Source organism: Dermacentor albipictus, chromosome 1 (assembly GCF_038994185.2).
Source record: "Dermacentor albipictus isolate Rhodes 1998 colony chromosome 1, USDA_Dalb.pri_finalv2, whole genome shotgun sequence".
Lineage (NCBI taxonomy): Eukaryota > Metazoa > Arthropoda > Arachnida > Ixodida > Ixodidae > Dermacentor > Dermacentor albipictus.
This window is the reverse complement of record NC_091821.1, coordinates 74,991,561-75,008,702: the sequence shown is the minus strand read 5'-3', so window position 1 is coordinate 75,008,702 and position 17,142 is coordinate 74,991,561. Positions and strand designations below refer to the sequence as shown.

General features: G+C 50.4%; 1 protein-coding gene across 1 annotated transcript in view; it reads left to right on the top strand.

The window, feature by feature from the left end:
* The first annotated feature begins 1,252 nt into the window (after window positions 1–1,252).
* The window catches only part of Ddr (discoidin domain-containing receptor 2), a 283,107-nt gene continuing 267,217 nt past the window's right edge, over window positions 1,253–17,142 (top strand). Inside the window, exon 1 of the mRNA XM_065434481.2 lies at window positions 1,253–1,292. The gene's annotated coding sequence lies outside the window, so the exon portion shown is untranslated. The remainder of the gene's footprint in view (window positions 1,293–17,142) is intronic.

Genomic DNA, 17,142 nt, shown 5'->3' with positions numbered 1-17,142 from the left:
CATCGCACTGATGCAGGGAGGGCATTCAGTTTCCAGGAGCCGTGACCCCGGCGGTGCGGCCGGGGCCGTCTTTATGGTTTCCAAACAATCGCAGACGAGTCCGCCGCGTTCGCGCATTACCACCTGTTAGACGCGCGCAACGAGCAGAAACCCGCAGGGGACGAGAAATGGGGGGGGGGGGGGGGCGGGAAGGATAAATGGGAAGGAAGCAACGAAGAAAGTGCGGCCGACGCGGAGCCGCACGCAAGCAGGGCGAGGGGGGGGGGGGGGGTGGAGGCGCGGCCAGCGCGAGAATTTACGACCGGCCGCCTGGCGTGGCGCACTTCGGGCGCACACTCGCGCAGCAGAAGGTCGCGCTGTACAAACGCGGAATAAAAGCGAACTCACGGTGCAAGAAATCTTGCAGCGAAACGACGCGCGTTCCCTCGCTATAGTTTTAGTTAGACGTATACGTAGACGCTCGGGGAAGCACGTACTTTGTAGCCGTGGCTAGGTACGTGTACAGGCCGGCCCGCTTCGCCGTCTTGCCTGAAGCCGCTCCGCGGAGAGGCTCGTGGCTCAGAAAATCAAAGAGCGCTTCCGTACGTACACGTAGTTAGGGCGAACAAAGAGCACGTTCTGCAGGGGCTCGCGTATATACCTCGTAAAACCAAGGTCATGACAAGCCTGTAAGCATGTGCCTCCCTTCCCCCTGAAAGTCTTTGCTCTCGGCCTCTCTTCAGAAGCAAGAAAAACAAGGAGGAAACCAGAGAGAAAAAGGCTCGCCGCTGGCGCGCTGTACGAAAACGCTCCGCGTGTTATGGGCCAAACTTTGTGGAAGAGTCGGCGCGTGTAAGAAACGCGGCGCTCCCTGTTAGTGGGTGCGCTTCCAGCGAGGATGCGAGTGTTTACTGTCGTGTTGAGGAAAAAAAAAAGAATGAAATGAAACCGGAAGGCTCGTCATATGTTTTGTTTATCTATTTCTTTCAAAAAGTTACGTGCCCCGCGCCAATGCGGCCGTAGGGAGCAGCCGTCGTCGTTTATCTGCTGTTGGCCCCGCTTTGCGAATGGCGGAAGGCGACGGTAGTAAAATAATGCAAACTCACTGGTAATCACCGAATTCCTGCCATGCAGGCAAAAGTAAAACTTTCCGGTTGGGCTTGTATTCTCATCTGGGGGCTGTGCTGATACGCTTATTTACGCATGTCCGGGAAACAGTATATCTTGCTTCTGTCAAAAATCCGAAAATAACATTTCATGTACCTTGTTCCAGGTTCCCGGAAAGACCGCCAGAAAGCAACGTCCCGTACGTGGTAAGTCTTTCCTTTCTTATTCTATCGTTGAACTTGCTCACATCGTGGGATATTCATGGTCGAATACGACAATCAAAACGAATAACGAAATAAATAATCCTGGCGTCTTGGAATTGTACCGTAATTGACATCCTAACACGACTTGAAAAAAATTCATAAACTTTTATAACGAGCAGCAAAAGTTGCGTCATTATTCGCTTGCATGAGCGCTTAACCGTGCGAACATTTGCGTTAACGTGCAGTTGGGTGTGTTCTTCTGGTGAATAAAGGATGCATGCAGGATTTGAGCATAATGGATCAATGTTTTTTACCCCGGAGCGCAGTACGAAGACTGCATAATGCGCTTTTTTTTACTTGTACTTTCTTTTCTTTTTCCTTTTTTTTTGGGGGGGGGGATGTAGCTTGTTGAGGGCAATTAGGCATAGATACGACTCAGCACGTTCCATTCCTCAGACGTCGCGCACACATATGCATTTTTGCATCTGAAAGTTTCTCACCAGCCATTGCGACAGTTGTCAGCTATCGGTTCTTTGGCTATTCGTATGTGTCTTTGAAATGCTGCGATTAGAATGAAGACGACAGTGGTGGTCATAATCGGGCTGGACACACGAAAATAAGCAACTGGAAGTTCGGTACTTGACGTTTCGGCCGACAGGCGGCTCTCATAACGTCGCTGTAGATGAAGACGACGGCTTTGCGCTCAATGCGTCTGACGAAAGCCATCGGCTCACCGGAACGACACGTCACCAACTCCCAGTTTTCATCCTGCTAAGGTTTCTGCACTGCAGAACTTTGCTGTGTATGATTGAATACAACGCGGAATGCGACAGTTACATGGCCGATGAGACCGGCCTTTATATATATAATGTTTGTGTGTGTGTGTCTGTCTGTCAGTCTGTAAAATGTTAACAAAAGAAGAGAAAAAGAGAGGCGCATGAGGGATTACTTCAAATTGGCGGGGTTCGGTCACTGCTGCGTGAGTAACGCGCGGACACAGCCGCGGCTCTCCACGCAAGAGGCCTCGCGGCCACCACCGCCAAGCGCCGAGCAGAGCGGCCCTGTACAGGCAGGAAGCACCAGGCTTCACAGATAGGAAGGAGCGCGCAGAGCACCGTGAAATATGGCGGCCCGCGCGTATCAGCCAGGTATGCCACCTGTGCTCTTCAACAGACCAGCCGCCCCGCCGGGCGACTGATTTACGGCCCGCAAGTCCGCGGCGGCCGCTCGCGCCGGCCTCCGCCGTGCTCTTAAACAAAGGCGATTCGCGAGCAGAGCAACGGCGTCCAACTGTAGTATACGACGATGAAGAGGGAGCCCGCAGATAAGCAGGAATGTCGCCGCTGCGGGAGCCACGACTCGCAGCGTCGGCGACCTCCCCGCCAGGAGGTCCCGGTGGCCCCGCTCGACTTGTTTGCGGACGGCTTACGAGGAGAAGATACGCGCCGCCCGCCCGAGTTGCGCGCGGCCGCTGCTGTCGCGGCGCGTGCACGCTCCAATTGACGCTGTGTGCGCGCGCGGGTCTCACCGAGAGCGCGCTCTGGCTGCCGCGCAAGAGCGATGCGCCGCCGCGGTGAGCGCTGCCGGAAACGCAGTCACGCGCGAGATCGCGATGCAGAGTGAGGGCCCGATTCTGCGCAAGACATCCCTTCTTCTGCTTCCGTGTCGCCTTCTTATGCTTCGCGCGAGATTTGGAGGGCGACATCAAATTGCTGCTCGTCGTGTAGTGACCGTACACACAAAATGAAAAAGAAACAAAAAAATAAAGGAAGACAAACTGGACTTTTGGACGCAGCAGAACGAAAGAAAGAACGCCGGCGCGTGTGATTCCTGATGTTTCTGTTACCTTTCCGTTCTTGCTCTTTAGTTCAGCGTGAAACAAGTTTTGCGATTGGAGCGAGGGCTGTTTACCCGATCAACCTAGCTTGTTTGTTTTATTAAGCACTTTCCTGTCAGGCTTATCGAAGCACGCACAGGCTAACTTAAAGGGGTTGGGACACCAAATTTTGAGGCTATGAAAAGCATGTTGTAGGCTGCTTCCGTATGCAAGGACACCCAGAACGAGGTATCGGACGCTGCAAACATTTCAAAATAATTTTAATTCAGCTCCAAAAAGTCATTAAAAACTCCTTCTCGTAGTCGAGACCCATCGCTAGCGCAGCAGCTACTACGTCACAGAGGAGGAACGAAAATATTGACGTCATAGCACACCAGCACAAAAACGTGACGTGTGAGTAGTAGCGATGAAATGCCGATTACGGAGCCTGCTGAGCCGAGCGACCGAGCATAGCCTCCACTATGACCGAGCTACAGGCATATAGAAATCCTCTCTTAATGCAAAGAAGGGATAAGGCGTGCAGACACGGACACAGGAGGAGAGAAGTGGACGACACGAACGCCGTACGGCGGCCCGCGAATGGCAAACTGCGTGCGGCGAGTTGCCGTGCCGACGGGCCTTTACACGTTTGAGTGTAAAAACAGTAGCCGGCCGACTCCGAAAGGGACCAGGATATGCAGCGTTCGTGTTGTCCGCTTCTCTCCTCGCATAGTCGCATAGTTCGGCAGCTCGGAGCGGTCTCTCCTCCGCTTGGCCTTTCTCAATGTGAAGGCCCGTCCACGTTACCGGCACGGAAACTCGCCGCACGCCGTTTGCCGTTCGCGGGCCCCCGCGGTTTTGCTTGCGAACGGCGAGATTTCCTAGCTGTAGAGAGCACGGGCCCGGGACCCATTTGTGCGGCAATCAGCGTCCGAGGAGTGGTCACTCTGTGCACCGACGGCAGCTTCACCGCCGCTGATCGTTCGGCGCCGCCGATATCGTGGCTAGGCCTTTTCCGGTTCACTTCGAAGCTAAAGCTTACGGCGCTTCGGAATGAATCACCGACTCTCACAAGCCGCAATATTTCCTTACCGTTGTTGTCGCTCTTCGCAATAATTATAATAATCGCGACGTGCACTTCGAATCGCCAGTTGACCTCTGCTGGCAGAGCACGCGTATGCACGAGCAGACGACGCAGCATAGTTTTACGTCACTATTTTTTGTGGCCCACGTGACCAAGCCATGTTGCGTTTCCTCCTCTGTGACGTCATAGCATCTCCCGGAGCCCAGAAACCGAAACCGAAATCGCTCGGTATAATAATGCTATTATTAAATTATTTGTCGGATATATATGAATCCCGCTGTGTGTATCGTGCTCCCTGAAGCATGACGCAACGTTTGAATCAACAAACGCATGAAGGAAAATTTTGATGTCTCCACCCCTTTAACCGGTAGCTGTCCGAAGCAAGCCTTCTTTCTATTTTACTTCTTTATGTAACATCTATTCCTGCTTCTTTTGTCTTACTAGCTGTTACGGTCGCTTTAGGCAAAAAAACATGCTGCGCTGGGGACATTTCGCGGGCAGAATTTTTTGTCACCAAGCGCCGGCTTCGTCAGAGGGTGCGTTGAAGAAGGTTGTCCAGAGCGATTACCCCGCACCGTCTACCAAAGTTGTTAGGGATGAGTTGGGTTTATTCACAAGATGATCGAGGGAGCGTTGAGACAGGATCGCAGCCAGTCAGGCATTGGTATGGTATGGTATGGTATTCCTTATGCGGTGGCGCACACCCACTGTAGGGGATTGGCCAAGGTTTGAGTGAAATTAGGCAATCTTTATTAAATACTAAAATTGGTAGGCTAACTAGAGTAAACGAACAAAAATTCTTCTTCTTCTTGTTTCGGCTCCACCGCACAGCGTAACAATAGGTTCAACTGTGTTATTTTGCTTGCTGAACATGTGAGCTTTTGAGAGGCAGAGAAGGACGCTATGTTCGTTTTTGCGCTTAGTGTTCACACTTAAGTTGTGTGTACACTTAAATTCTGAGCTCACCTTGATAACACGATCACGGAACCTCGTGACAACAGTGTAAAATGCAGCTCATGTCAACGCATTGTTAACGTAGTTCGTCAAAAGTAGTGCCTAACTTTCGTACGGGGCCCCATCACACTGTATAAGTATCCTTCTGTCAACGTTCGTACATTTTGCATGGATAAATGTATTGATTGAAATCAGTGTACTATACTCAGCAGATGACATCTCGGAAGAACTGCCTCCTGCCATTAAATCAACATTTTATTGCATTGGTGCTGATATTGCAACTGCTTTCAAATGTAAGCTGTTCAATACCGAAACTGCTTTCCTTTTTCAATTATGCTTCATGGAAGCGGTTAGCCACTCCATTCATCGCTTGTATAAAGCAAGGAGCTTATTTTATTTCACTTCCATTGCCCGCTACTTTCGCTTACATCCATAGGGTAGGTAAACGATGTCGACAACAGCAAAATAATAGTACGACCCAAGCATAGACAAAGGGACGCGCACAAAGGGAGCGAAAGAATAAAATAGTAAGTAGAGGAAGACGGCGTGACATGCCACGGAGCAGATGAGAGAAAACAAGCAGGGAAGCCACAAAGAGGACAGACACGCCGCCAGCGGAATGTCAGCGCCGAGGACGGGGCGTGTGCGTGGCCTGGTCGCCGTCGTCTGGGAGATGAAATCGACCGCGGCTCGACATGTCAGTTATCGCCCCGAAGAAAGTATCCGCCTTCCGGTCACAGTTCCCGGAGCGCACTACGAGGTGCCATCGATTGCTGCGCTCATACACGAACAGCTATCGGCTGCGGAGGGAATCGGGCTCTCCGCCGCAGAGCCTGATTAGCTTCCCCTCACCGCATGCATCCGGCCCTCGCCACGGAGCTCCGCTGTAGCGGCGCTTGTTGCCCGGCTGCGGACCCGACGTCTGTGTAGCTGGAACGCTTGAGTTCAACTCGAACGTGCGACGATGTGCTCTTTGTATCGTCAGTCTCTTTCGTTCTAACTTATTTATTTGTTTATTTATTTGTTTATTTATTCCGTCAGCCCCGCGTCCAGTTGCCGTAATGAAGGACCAGTATAGATAAATTCGTTTTCTCTTGGATGCGCGCTGGGACTTATGAGCATGAACCTCTTTATAGTTCTTCCCTTTTTTCTTGTAATTTGTTCACTGACCGATTTCAAGATAGCAAAAAAGAAACCAAACGAATATAAACTACAGGCACGATTGGGTACAGCACACCGCGGCTGGACGTATGCATAGCCGATTGAATTCGGGACATGTGCACATTTGTACGAGTGTGTCTGGAGAAAGTGCGTTTGCAGTCGAATCAATTCTCCTCGAATATGTGATCCAGTGCATTTCATGCATCGCAATTGAATTTGATTGATACGAATGTGTGCGGTACTCTGGCTTGTGTTTGGCGTGTCCACTAGGGTAGTTTTATTTGTCCTGTGCGCCATAAGCTGTGTTGACTGCAGTGAGTGAGTGAGTGAGTGAGTGAGTGAGTGAGTGAGTGAGTGAGTGAGTGAGTGAGTGAGTGAGTGAGCGAGTGCGTGCGTGCGTGCGTGCGTGCGTGCGTGAGTGAGTGAGTGAGTGAGTGAGTGAGTGCGTGAGTGCGTGAGTGCGTGAGTGAGTGAGTGAGTGAGTGAGTGAGTGAGTGAGTGAGTGAGTGAGTGAGTGAGTGAGTGAGTGAGTGAGTGAGTGAGTGAGTGAGTGAGTGAGTGAGTGAGTGAGTGAGTGAGTGAGTGAGTGAGTGAGTGAGTGAGTGAGTGAGTGAGTGAGTGAGTGAGTGAGTGAGTGAGTGAGTGAGTGAGTGAGTGAGTGAGTGAGTGAGTGAGTGAGTGAGTGAGTGAGTGAGTGAGTGAGTGAGTGAGTGAGTGAGTGAGTGAGTGAGTGAGTGAGTGAGTGAGTGAGTGAGTGAGTGAGTGAGTGAGTGAGTGAGTGAGTGAGTGAGTGAGTGAGTGAGTGAGTGAGTGAGTGAGTGAGTGAGTGAGTGAGTGAGTGAGTGAGTGAGTGAGTGAGTGAGTGAGTGAGTGAGTGAGTGAGTGAGTGAGTGAGTGAGTGAGTGAGTGAGTGAGTGAGTGAGTGAGTGAGTGAGTGAGTGAGTGAGTGAGTGAGTGAGTGAGTGAGTGAGTGAGTGAGTGAGTGAGTGAGTGAGCGAGCGAGCGAGCGAGCGAGCGAGCGAGCGAGCGAGCACTTCAATAAACCTCATATGGGACGGTTAGATATTGCATACACCTACACCCCTATAAATAGTTGGAGGTGCTTCAGGCGAAAGAAGGTGTCACATACATCTGGAAAGATCGCGGGAGGACTCGTACGCAGACATTGTAAAGAATGCGAGTCTGTATCAGCTACGAACTTCGGCGTGACGCCACTGCGTCTGTGCGTGCTACGGGCTCTAGATGACTTCTGTGAACATGAGTTATGTGATGGCTTGCTCCTCGCTTCTATAACTGGTGAGCATCAGCCGTTATCCAACTGCAAAGTCGGCTGTCTTCGTTGACTAGAGGTGGCGTTCCAGCCATGAATTATTATTGACGTAATAGTTCTGCGGAAACCCGCAGGGTGGAGAGAAGTAATTAATTAAGAGGAAATGAGACATCCACCCGATCGTAGCAATTGCTACAGTCGAAACCCATACGGGTTCCTCGAAAGGAAAGCCTTGCAGTTGAAGAAAAATTCATCCTGGTCCAGGACTTGCTCCCGGGACCCTAAATTATTATTATTATTATTATTATTATTATTGTTGTTGTTATTATTATTTGATTTCTAAACATATATACACTTGACAAGAAAGGGAAAGCGAGGAGCAGGCTGGCAACTACCACCGGAAGGGGCACAACGCCTGCCTACTCTTCAGAAAGGAGGAGACAGCAACATAGAAATGGAAGATAAGAAGGAGGAGAGGAAAGAATAAAGAAAGAGCAAGGTAAAAAATGTCAAAGAATACAGCAGAACACGCACAGTAGGGCCGGTCACTGCAGGTCACGCAACTAAAGAAAGTTAAAATACAAGAAATAGTGTTTGAGGTCTTGTCATTTCAAACTTGAAAAAGGTTACAAACGTGAACCTAAGTTAGTTACCTGTAGAAAAGTAAGGAGAACGCGATGAGGCCTGATCGCGTCGAGACGCACAACCACTCGGGTACAAACATTCGTCGAGTGTCGTACACCGCAGGCCAAGGAGATGACGGTCCCTCACTAGCGACGTGCGCTGCGCAATGAGAACGGGACACTCCACTGTCGGGTGCGGAAGGGTCTCGCAGCAACCTCAAAACGTACACGATGGATTGGCCACACGTGTTTGTCTGTATAAACGTTCGCACACGTTCACGCAGCCAACCCTCAGCTTCAGCAGTTGCGCTCTAGCGCGACGAGGCAAGCCTCGACCGAGAACACGGGGCGGGAACGTTCCATTTGCGACGCGCTGGTCTGGATGCTGCTTGAGTAGGTGGCGACGAATCAGCAGACGAGCGTCATCAAGCTTGCACAAAATTTCAGGGCAGACGCAGTCATTATGAGCGCAAGTTGCAAAGCCAGCCGATCAGCGTCTTCATTTTCGGCGATGCTTACGTGTGAAGGTATCCATTCAGAACCGCAAGTAGATTGTTTCAACGCAGCGTCATCCGTTAGATGTTTCGAAGTCACTGTGCTGCATGCTGGGGCGCTATAACGTAAAACTATTCCAAACTTTTCTATTCCAATTCTGCTATCAGCCCTCCGTGATTGGTCAAAAACTTTTTTCGACCACCCCCCCACTTCACCTGTCTGTCACGCGACGTCACGAAAACCGCAATACCTCCCCATCTGATATGATGTGTACACACTGATTATGCATGATTTGACAGAAAAAAAGAAAAACAGCTATTTCTGATTCGACCCTTTTTCGCCACTAGCCCTCGGCTATTGGTAAAAAGTTTTCGGGCTGCACCCTTTTCACCTGCCTGTCACGCGACGTCACAAAACCGCAGGAACTCACCACATCAAAGTGACGTGTACGCGATAAAAATGCATTAATATGCCGAACAAAACTGAATTTCTTTCGGAATAGCCGCAGGCTGCCCCGTTCCAAATGGAATAAAAGATGGCTGCCGCCGATCGCTGAGACGCTGGATACTCGCACCTGCCGGAGAGCATGGGTGTATTTGCGTATAATAAAACTTCTTGCGTGACCGTGTAACGTTTTCAAGCACTTTCGGCACGTTTACTACCTCATTCTGCCAACTCTTCTTTGCTGAGGGTCAGTTTTAGCGTCGTTCTTAAGCTTCCGTTGCATGCCGGCGCGATTTTCGAGCAGCCACCACAACCTAAGTAAGGGAAAGCCGACCAATCGCAGACGCCGGCACCACCCTCTTCATTCGGTTATCGATTTTCAGTGCACTGGCTCTGCCCCAGTGAATCCCTCTCCACTTGAGCGTTCTCCTCGCCTCTTGTGAACCAATTAGATACGACAAGCCGCTCAGTGTAGGCAATGTTATTCGTTTTTCAAGTAAGCAAAAGTGACCTCCTATGAACGAGGAGAGCATTTGATTGGTCTGTTCAGACAACCCTGTGGGTGACCGCCCGGTGCGTGCGTGGGTTGTTACGCAAATTTGACGTCAGGAAATTGGAATAGAAACATATTGGAATTGTTTTACGTTATAGGGCCCCTGGTTTCGCACTTGAGACAAGTCTTTCAGGTACTGCAGATAATCTAACTTCCTAGATCACGGTGTTCAACACAGCCACAGGATCTAGCTGAACTGTCATATAGAAGCAGCAACAAAAGTGATGCCCGAACGATTTTAACTACCACAGACGCACTTTCTGGATAAGGCTGACGTAATTTCTTTAGTTAGCCTTGCGGCAGCGATGCATAATTTTTCTTCAACATCGCTGAAATCGGTCGCACGCAGCGGGACACACACGTTGTTGCAGCGCAGTGTGTTAGTGGTTATTTCGGTGTCGTTGGTGAGGTTGTATGTGTGAGCAAAGTTAACGCGATATGGTCCAGAACGTTATGGCAGGGAAAGAGTGGACTAGAAGCTAACTAAACTAGAAGCTAACTATTCAGAATTGCTGATTTCGTTGGAAAGTCACGCTATACACTGCTTCGCTTTTGTGCAATCGGGAAAGTGCGACGTAACTGCGCTGTCAGAGGCAAACACGCCATTAGGACAACAAACAAAGTTGTTAAGAGTGCGCTCTCCCGCGTATATCGCACTGCGGGAGTGGGTCGCGTAATCATTGCGGGCATAGTCAGACTTGGCTCCGGGCATGTCCCGCCGTCTTGCAAAACTCCCAACGCGCGGAGCACCGAACGTGTGAGAGGTGCATCAGCGTCACGGAGAATATGAACCTCCTCGGAGCCAGTTTCAGGGTCGCGAGTTCAAAATCTCTAACGAGCCGCACTTTCCTGCGGGGCGCGACTAATGCGAAACAGCTTTAGCCTCGACTAATGAGGACATGCTGCCGCGCAGACTTCCGTGTGCCGCGCTCGGGTGCTATAACCGCTGTTACCACGCACTCTCACTTGTGCACAAAAGAAGCACTCACGCCTTCCTTCTCTCCTCTATCTCCGCTCTAGCTCTGCTCCTGCCAACTGCCATTCCACGAAATTAAACAAAACGACAGGAAGATCGTATGACGAGTCGCCCGGCATTTCTAAGAAGCGTGCTTAGTCTCGTCCGGGCAGGGGCCTTTCGACCTGCGCCGCATCTAGACCTCCGAATCAGAAATAAACGTGCGCTCTTGGTTCCGAGCGACAGTTATTTTGGTTCTGGTAAGGACACATACCCTCGGCCCGCTGGCACGTGGTTTTCAAGAACGCACTCAACTCGTTAAAACATGAGATACTATTGCTCAGATTACCTTGCTATGGTATAAGAGGAACACCGCTGTCACTATTCACTGGTTACTTAACCTCCAGATTACAATGCACAAAATTAAATGGTTTTTCTTCACGTTTCGTATCTATCGACGTTGGTGTACCACAGGGCTCAATCGTGGGGCCCACACTGTTTCTTTTGTGCATTAACGGTGTAATGAACATAGGCCCAAAATGATATTACGCACAGATAACTTGGATTCACGCTTTATCCTTAAAAAGAAGGCAATAAAAGCTGTCACCAACATACCGTATTCCGAGAGCACCGCCACACATTCCCTATGTATAATGAATATGAAACAACTAATAGCCTAATAAAGGCAAAATCTTTTCAAACTTAAAATCGCATCCACAATCCAATTATGAGGTGACGTGTCTCTCGAAGAACACCACAGACAAGAACGAACTATGGAGCGCAAACGTTTAAATTTCAACTTATACATTTCCTTAACACTAATAAACACATTGAAGACCTCATCTACCAGAGCACTTGTTTTAGGGCTTACAAAGAGAGCGTTACAGAGTGGTTGATAAATAGCAAGACGCAGTACACGTATTCAGTGCAAGTGCCATGTAAGTATAGGTGTTACGCGTTCTTATTCACTGCGTGTTTTCATAATGTGAAACTGTGCCTGCGTTAAGTTCGCTGTGTTGTGCGGTGCCCTTGCTGCTTTTTTGCCGAATGCAACGACTGATTGTGGGGGATGGCGCTCGTCAGCCATTTTTTTTCATTTTGCCCTTCTCCCCAAGTGCACTGTAAGACTGCTACGCTTTGAATAAAACTTCACACACGCGCGTTCGCGCGCCCCCTTTATCCGAAAGAAGTAGCCTATCGCGCAAACTTTGCGCTCAGAGCATGTTCATTCATGCTGTCGGCTATTATCGATTGTTATAGCGAATACGATCCAGACCCAACTCGGCGCAGTATGTAACTCACTTTCACCGGCGGACACGCGCATAATGCACAAGAATGGGCGCAGTTGGGCGAGCCGCGCAGAAGCCCGCACGACAATTTCAGGCTTAGCCGCGTGCACGCGCGGCGGGTGTTGCGCGGCGCCACTCTTCCCGTCGGCCGCCCCAAACCAGATAACGTAATGGCCGGCGGTTGAAAGGGACACCACATCTTCGCCTCCACGGGCCTTTTCCCGAACTGTAGTCCCGTCATCGTCCGTCCTGCCCTGCTTCCCGGGAAGTCCTCGAGGCCGGATATTGCCGGGATGCGTCGCGCGCTCGTAACGAGTTTAGGCGCACGCGCGAGCACGCTCGCCCGGACCAAAGATACGCTGCACCACTCGCCCGCTCTCCCCCATTCTTCACCGTTTTTGTGTCGCCCGACCTGGCTCGGCGAGGAGGAAGCATTGTTTATAAGATGACGGCCAATCCTGTTAGGCGGTCCCGGCTCGGGCTCAGCGCATTCATGAGATTGCGGGCTCACCGCGACCGAGGTGCGCTGCTCCGGAATTAGGAGCTACGAGTACACGCGTTGCCCGCTCGTAGGCTGGGGGAAGAGAGAGAGTGCTGCGCTGTGCGGCTCGTCCGACAGCGCCGAATCAGGAACGAGAAGCCTTATATTTCCTTCCGGGAGGAATGCCAAATCCTTAGCTTTTACGCCCCCTGCACGAAGGCCGCCGGCACAATGAAGGCTTCGTGCTTCTGGAGTCCTTTGGTAAACACTCCCAAGTATTTGTTCTATCTTTCTTGCTTTGTATTTCTTGTTAGTTTTTTTGCCGAATGAAAACTAAGTTTATGCGACGTCGGATAAGTGCGCTGCTTACTCGTATTTCGCACAAACGACATCAGCGTAAGAAAAATGCTGCGCTTCTGTGGAATCGGTAGGGAGCAGAAAACAAGGCTGGTAGATTATCGCTGATGTTTTCTGCTGAATTGACAAAAGATGATACCTCCTTAGTCTTGTAGTGCTTAGGGGACAGTGTGGCGCATATAGTCGGAGTGTAAACATGTATGCGCTTATACCAGTAAATATGTCGGAGTGTAAACAATATTATTAGTCTGACTGTTCAGCTGAGGCAAATATTGTCGAACATGTCCGTCACATGTCTGAACTGAAGCACCGGGGTAGAGGTGACAAAAGACAAAGTGATGATCAGAAGCTGCACGAATTCGATGGATAATATCTAGCACGTCTTAGAAACACGCCGAAGTGGGTTTGTTCTTCGCTAGATGCCGTGGAAACTATATTTTAAATAAGGATAACACGCGTTTCGTTATTTTGTAACTTCGCGTGGGACTTCCGCGCAGGTGCAGGGAGCAAGAGTGCAACAAACGCAAATTAAGCGTGTTTCCACGCAAGTTTTCCTGCAGCACATCGTTTGAGCATCCTATAGCGCTGGAAATATCTTGTAAACAAAACATGATGTAGAATATCCTTTCATATATATAGCCTTCTAGCGCGGAAACATTTTCACACAGACGCAGGGAGGGACGCACACAAGCGCAAGTGTGTGTCCTTCCTGTGTCCATGCTAAAAAGTTTCTTCGCTGAAACCCTATATCAAAGATGTCGCACCAACAAGGCCGCAAGTCAAAAGTACAATAACCATTGGGCCACCGCACTGGTTTAACAAGTTAATAAAATCTCGTAGCTCCATAGCAAAAACACGAAGCACGGAATGGCCTAAATAAAAGAGAGAAACATCCATAGGAAGGAAGAGTAGCGGATCAAAAACGAAGACCGATACGTAAGGTAGGGGAAACACTATGGGCTTCCTCGCAGATCCTATGATGATCCGCAGGAAACAGACTTTTCTCTCTCCTTTCTTCTCTACCCCCCTCACCCTCAAGAGAAAGAAGACGGACTGCCGCTGGTATTTTCCCTCTACTCTCTTTGCCGAAGATCCTCCAAAGCTTCCCATTCGTCAGGTAGACGCACCAGCCAGTTGCCGATGTTCAATCACTCGGGGGCTTCCCGCCTCTCGGCGTGCTCATGGTGCGCACATCGGGGCGAAAACAACAAACGGCACCGAGGAGGCCAGGGGATCAATACAGCCATCTCACCAGACCACTTGGTCCCCTGATAGATCCATAAAACAAACTCCCAACTGCGTATGTGGTCGCCCCCTATACCTCTTCGTTCCTTCCCGTCTCCTTTCCCGGAGCGGCACTGCTTCTTTGCGTTCAGCTGTCGGCCGCCCGGAATCGGCAGCACACACGCACCTTGCAGAGCGCGCACGCCGTTTCCAGGAATGTTTGCAGTGCACGTACCAAAAGACTTGAGGCTGTAAAGCTACCACGCGAGCCGAAGCGAGTGGGAAAACTCGACCCACAAACAAAAGCCCTCGTCGGTATCCCCTCCCCATCCCCGCCACTTCGAAGCCGTACTTTCAAAAATTCATGAAGCCCGCCGGCGGCCGCAGCCAGCTATCACCCCTCGCCTCATCCACTTTCTATTTTCCCTGGGAAGCTACCGTCTTGGACCGGGACACGTACCCCTGATGCTCGGAGGACCCACAGTCCAGACATTCAACACCGCACACTTACCTTCCAGATGGTGCCATTGAAAAAAAAATGCTGGGGAAATAAGAAGGGAAAATAAGTGTGTGTTGGAGAGAGAGAGAGAGAGAGATAGAGATAGTTTAAATATAGAGATTTATAGAAGCAAGATGCTTGCTCTGTGCGATGACGAGTGGGTGTAGAGAGATATAGCTGTCATGACAGACACAACCTTTCTGGGGCGGAAATAAGCAGTTCTCGTGAATTAACCACCTAAAATTATATCTCTCCCACACGCTCCCCTATCACAGGCTCATGTTTTTAGCCCTCGGGCAAACTGTCCGCGCGACGCCTGCATATCGCGCACGCATCGCGGAGCGAGCTACAACTCTCGCCCGTTTTCTCTGACGTGGCTGCCGCTGGCTAAACGGGCCCCGACGCGCAGATGAAAACGCAGACCTACACACACACACGCAAAGCTGAAAATAGCTAGTCCAAAGCGACTGATGCTGTATGCGAGGAATAAACAGCAGGCGCGACGCGTACAAATCATCGGGTTTTGTTGACACTGAGATCTGCATATCATTACGCCAGAATGGATCCCTTCCGCCGGAACGGTGCGAGCTGGCGCGTTTTGTACGACGACACCGGCAGGGATTCGATGAGAAGGTAGGGGGGGGGGGTGCAGGGAAAGCTGGCGGAACTGTTTGTCTATAGAGAGATCGTTCGGATGCCTGCCTGCGCATGTATTGGTGACTGGCGAGCTGTATTTGCCTCCCTCCTGACAGATGGTGCCCGACGATCCTCGATGCAGAGAGGCTGCGGAGAGCGAGGCCCGCGAGGAGCTCTTCACTCGCGCCGGCATATCCGCGTTTACTGCTTCCCTTCCCCTCGCGAGTTTTCACAGGGGCTTGGCGGCAGTGCCTGCGGCTGTAGAGTGCTTGAATACACGCGCCTAACTGGAAACGTGGCTTTCACAAAGAAAACGAAAATAAACAAACGCAAACTGCCCGCAAGCCAGACGCTCGCACGCTCTTTAACTGGCTCCGTTGTATATTCACCTGCGCGAAAACGCACCTATACGGTATCCTTTACGATGCATGTCTCTTCCTTCCGCTCCCCTACACTGGAGACACAGAGAACCATAGTTGCGACAACCATCTCGAACACATGATGCGTTCTGTGGGTCTACAGTACGTGCATGATAAAGGACTTTTGTGAGCGCGAGATAGTTGCCACACATATTGACACAGAAATGCTTGATGAAATTAGGCATTCCGCAACGCAATCGTATCAATGGAAAGTTTTCTGGAGCCAAAGCTTAACACGCTTAACATTTTTACTTCTCTTTTCACTAAGTCAGATCTCTCCATTGCGAGAAGCCTATCCACTTAGAGAACTAATATATTGTTTAAAGCAATGCGCAATTCACGCGCGTTCCTCCTGACCGGAGAAATGCGCCGCTTGTTTCTCGGCTTTCAGAGTTTCACAAGCAGCGGCCTTAAATGATTCTCCTTATAGCTGTGGTCGAAACATTGCGAAATACAATCAGCTGTCGTAATCGTGGGGCAGCTCTTTGCTTTGCTGACAGTAAAATCGCATGTTCGTATGTCGCGCCGTTCGAGGAGCCACCGTTATAAGTGGAGTTGACATTAAGGACGCGGAGCGCCTCTCCCGCCCCTTTGCGTGCCGGAGAAACGAAAGTGGCGAACGACCACCGAGGCCACGAGGCAGGGAATCAAGAGAGCGGAAATGCAAGGAAACGAGCTCCGCGGGAGGAATCGGTGGGACGAAGCACCGACGCCAGGAAGAGGGAGGGGAAACAGGCGGGAAGTCTTTGTAATCAGTTTACGTCCCCCAGCAGCCAGTTTTAAGAGTTCCCTTCCCTCGGCCTCGCTCCCCTTTTTCGCGTGTTCGTATTTTTCTTTCTATCCTTGCTTCTGAGGCCACCCGTGTGTACTCTACGCTGACCGTATGGCCCGCAATGGAATAAGGATCGACCGCACACCCCTCTTTTCGTCCCTGCCCGCCAGGGAATTTTTTCTCTGTGTTTGCTTGCCATCGAGTTTTCTTCCCGGACGAAGTGGAGTGCAGATTAAAAAACAAACACAGAAGGAAGAAAAAGAACCCGATAGAGAAGAGGATCGATCTCAGCGAAAACTGGTAAATAAAAACACCCGGTAACCGCTAGCAGACGGCTCACTTGGAGCGTACATGTAAGAATACCACGGTGCACCGAGCAGACGCGCGTCTGCTGCCCTGTAAGACGTTTTGTTGCCGGCCTATTATGCCAAACGGATGCGTGCGATCAGCCTAAGATGGCGCGGGACACTAAAACGATGTAAGGAAAACTTGAGTGAAATGACAGCGCACTTTGTGTATCTCGTCGCTCCGATGTTACGGCGCTGACTTGTTTTTGCGCTCAGTGCGACACTTCCTGCAGCAAAGCATCGCGATGAACACGTTACGTGTCGCCATAGTCAACCTCTACTCTTTGACCTCCCATTCTTATCTCGCTTCGTTTCTCTTTGTCGTCTTCTTCGGTACACAGAACCGAGCCAGTTTCAAAGCCTTCTTCAGTGTTTTTTTTTTCTTATTGTCTCTTTTTTTTTTCTTGCTAGTGTCGGCTAACTTTCTCCGTTTTGTTTCGAAATCACTGAATGGAGGCTACGCTTCCTTGTTTT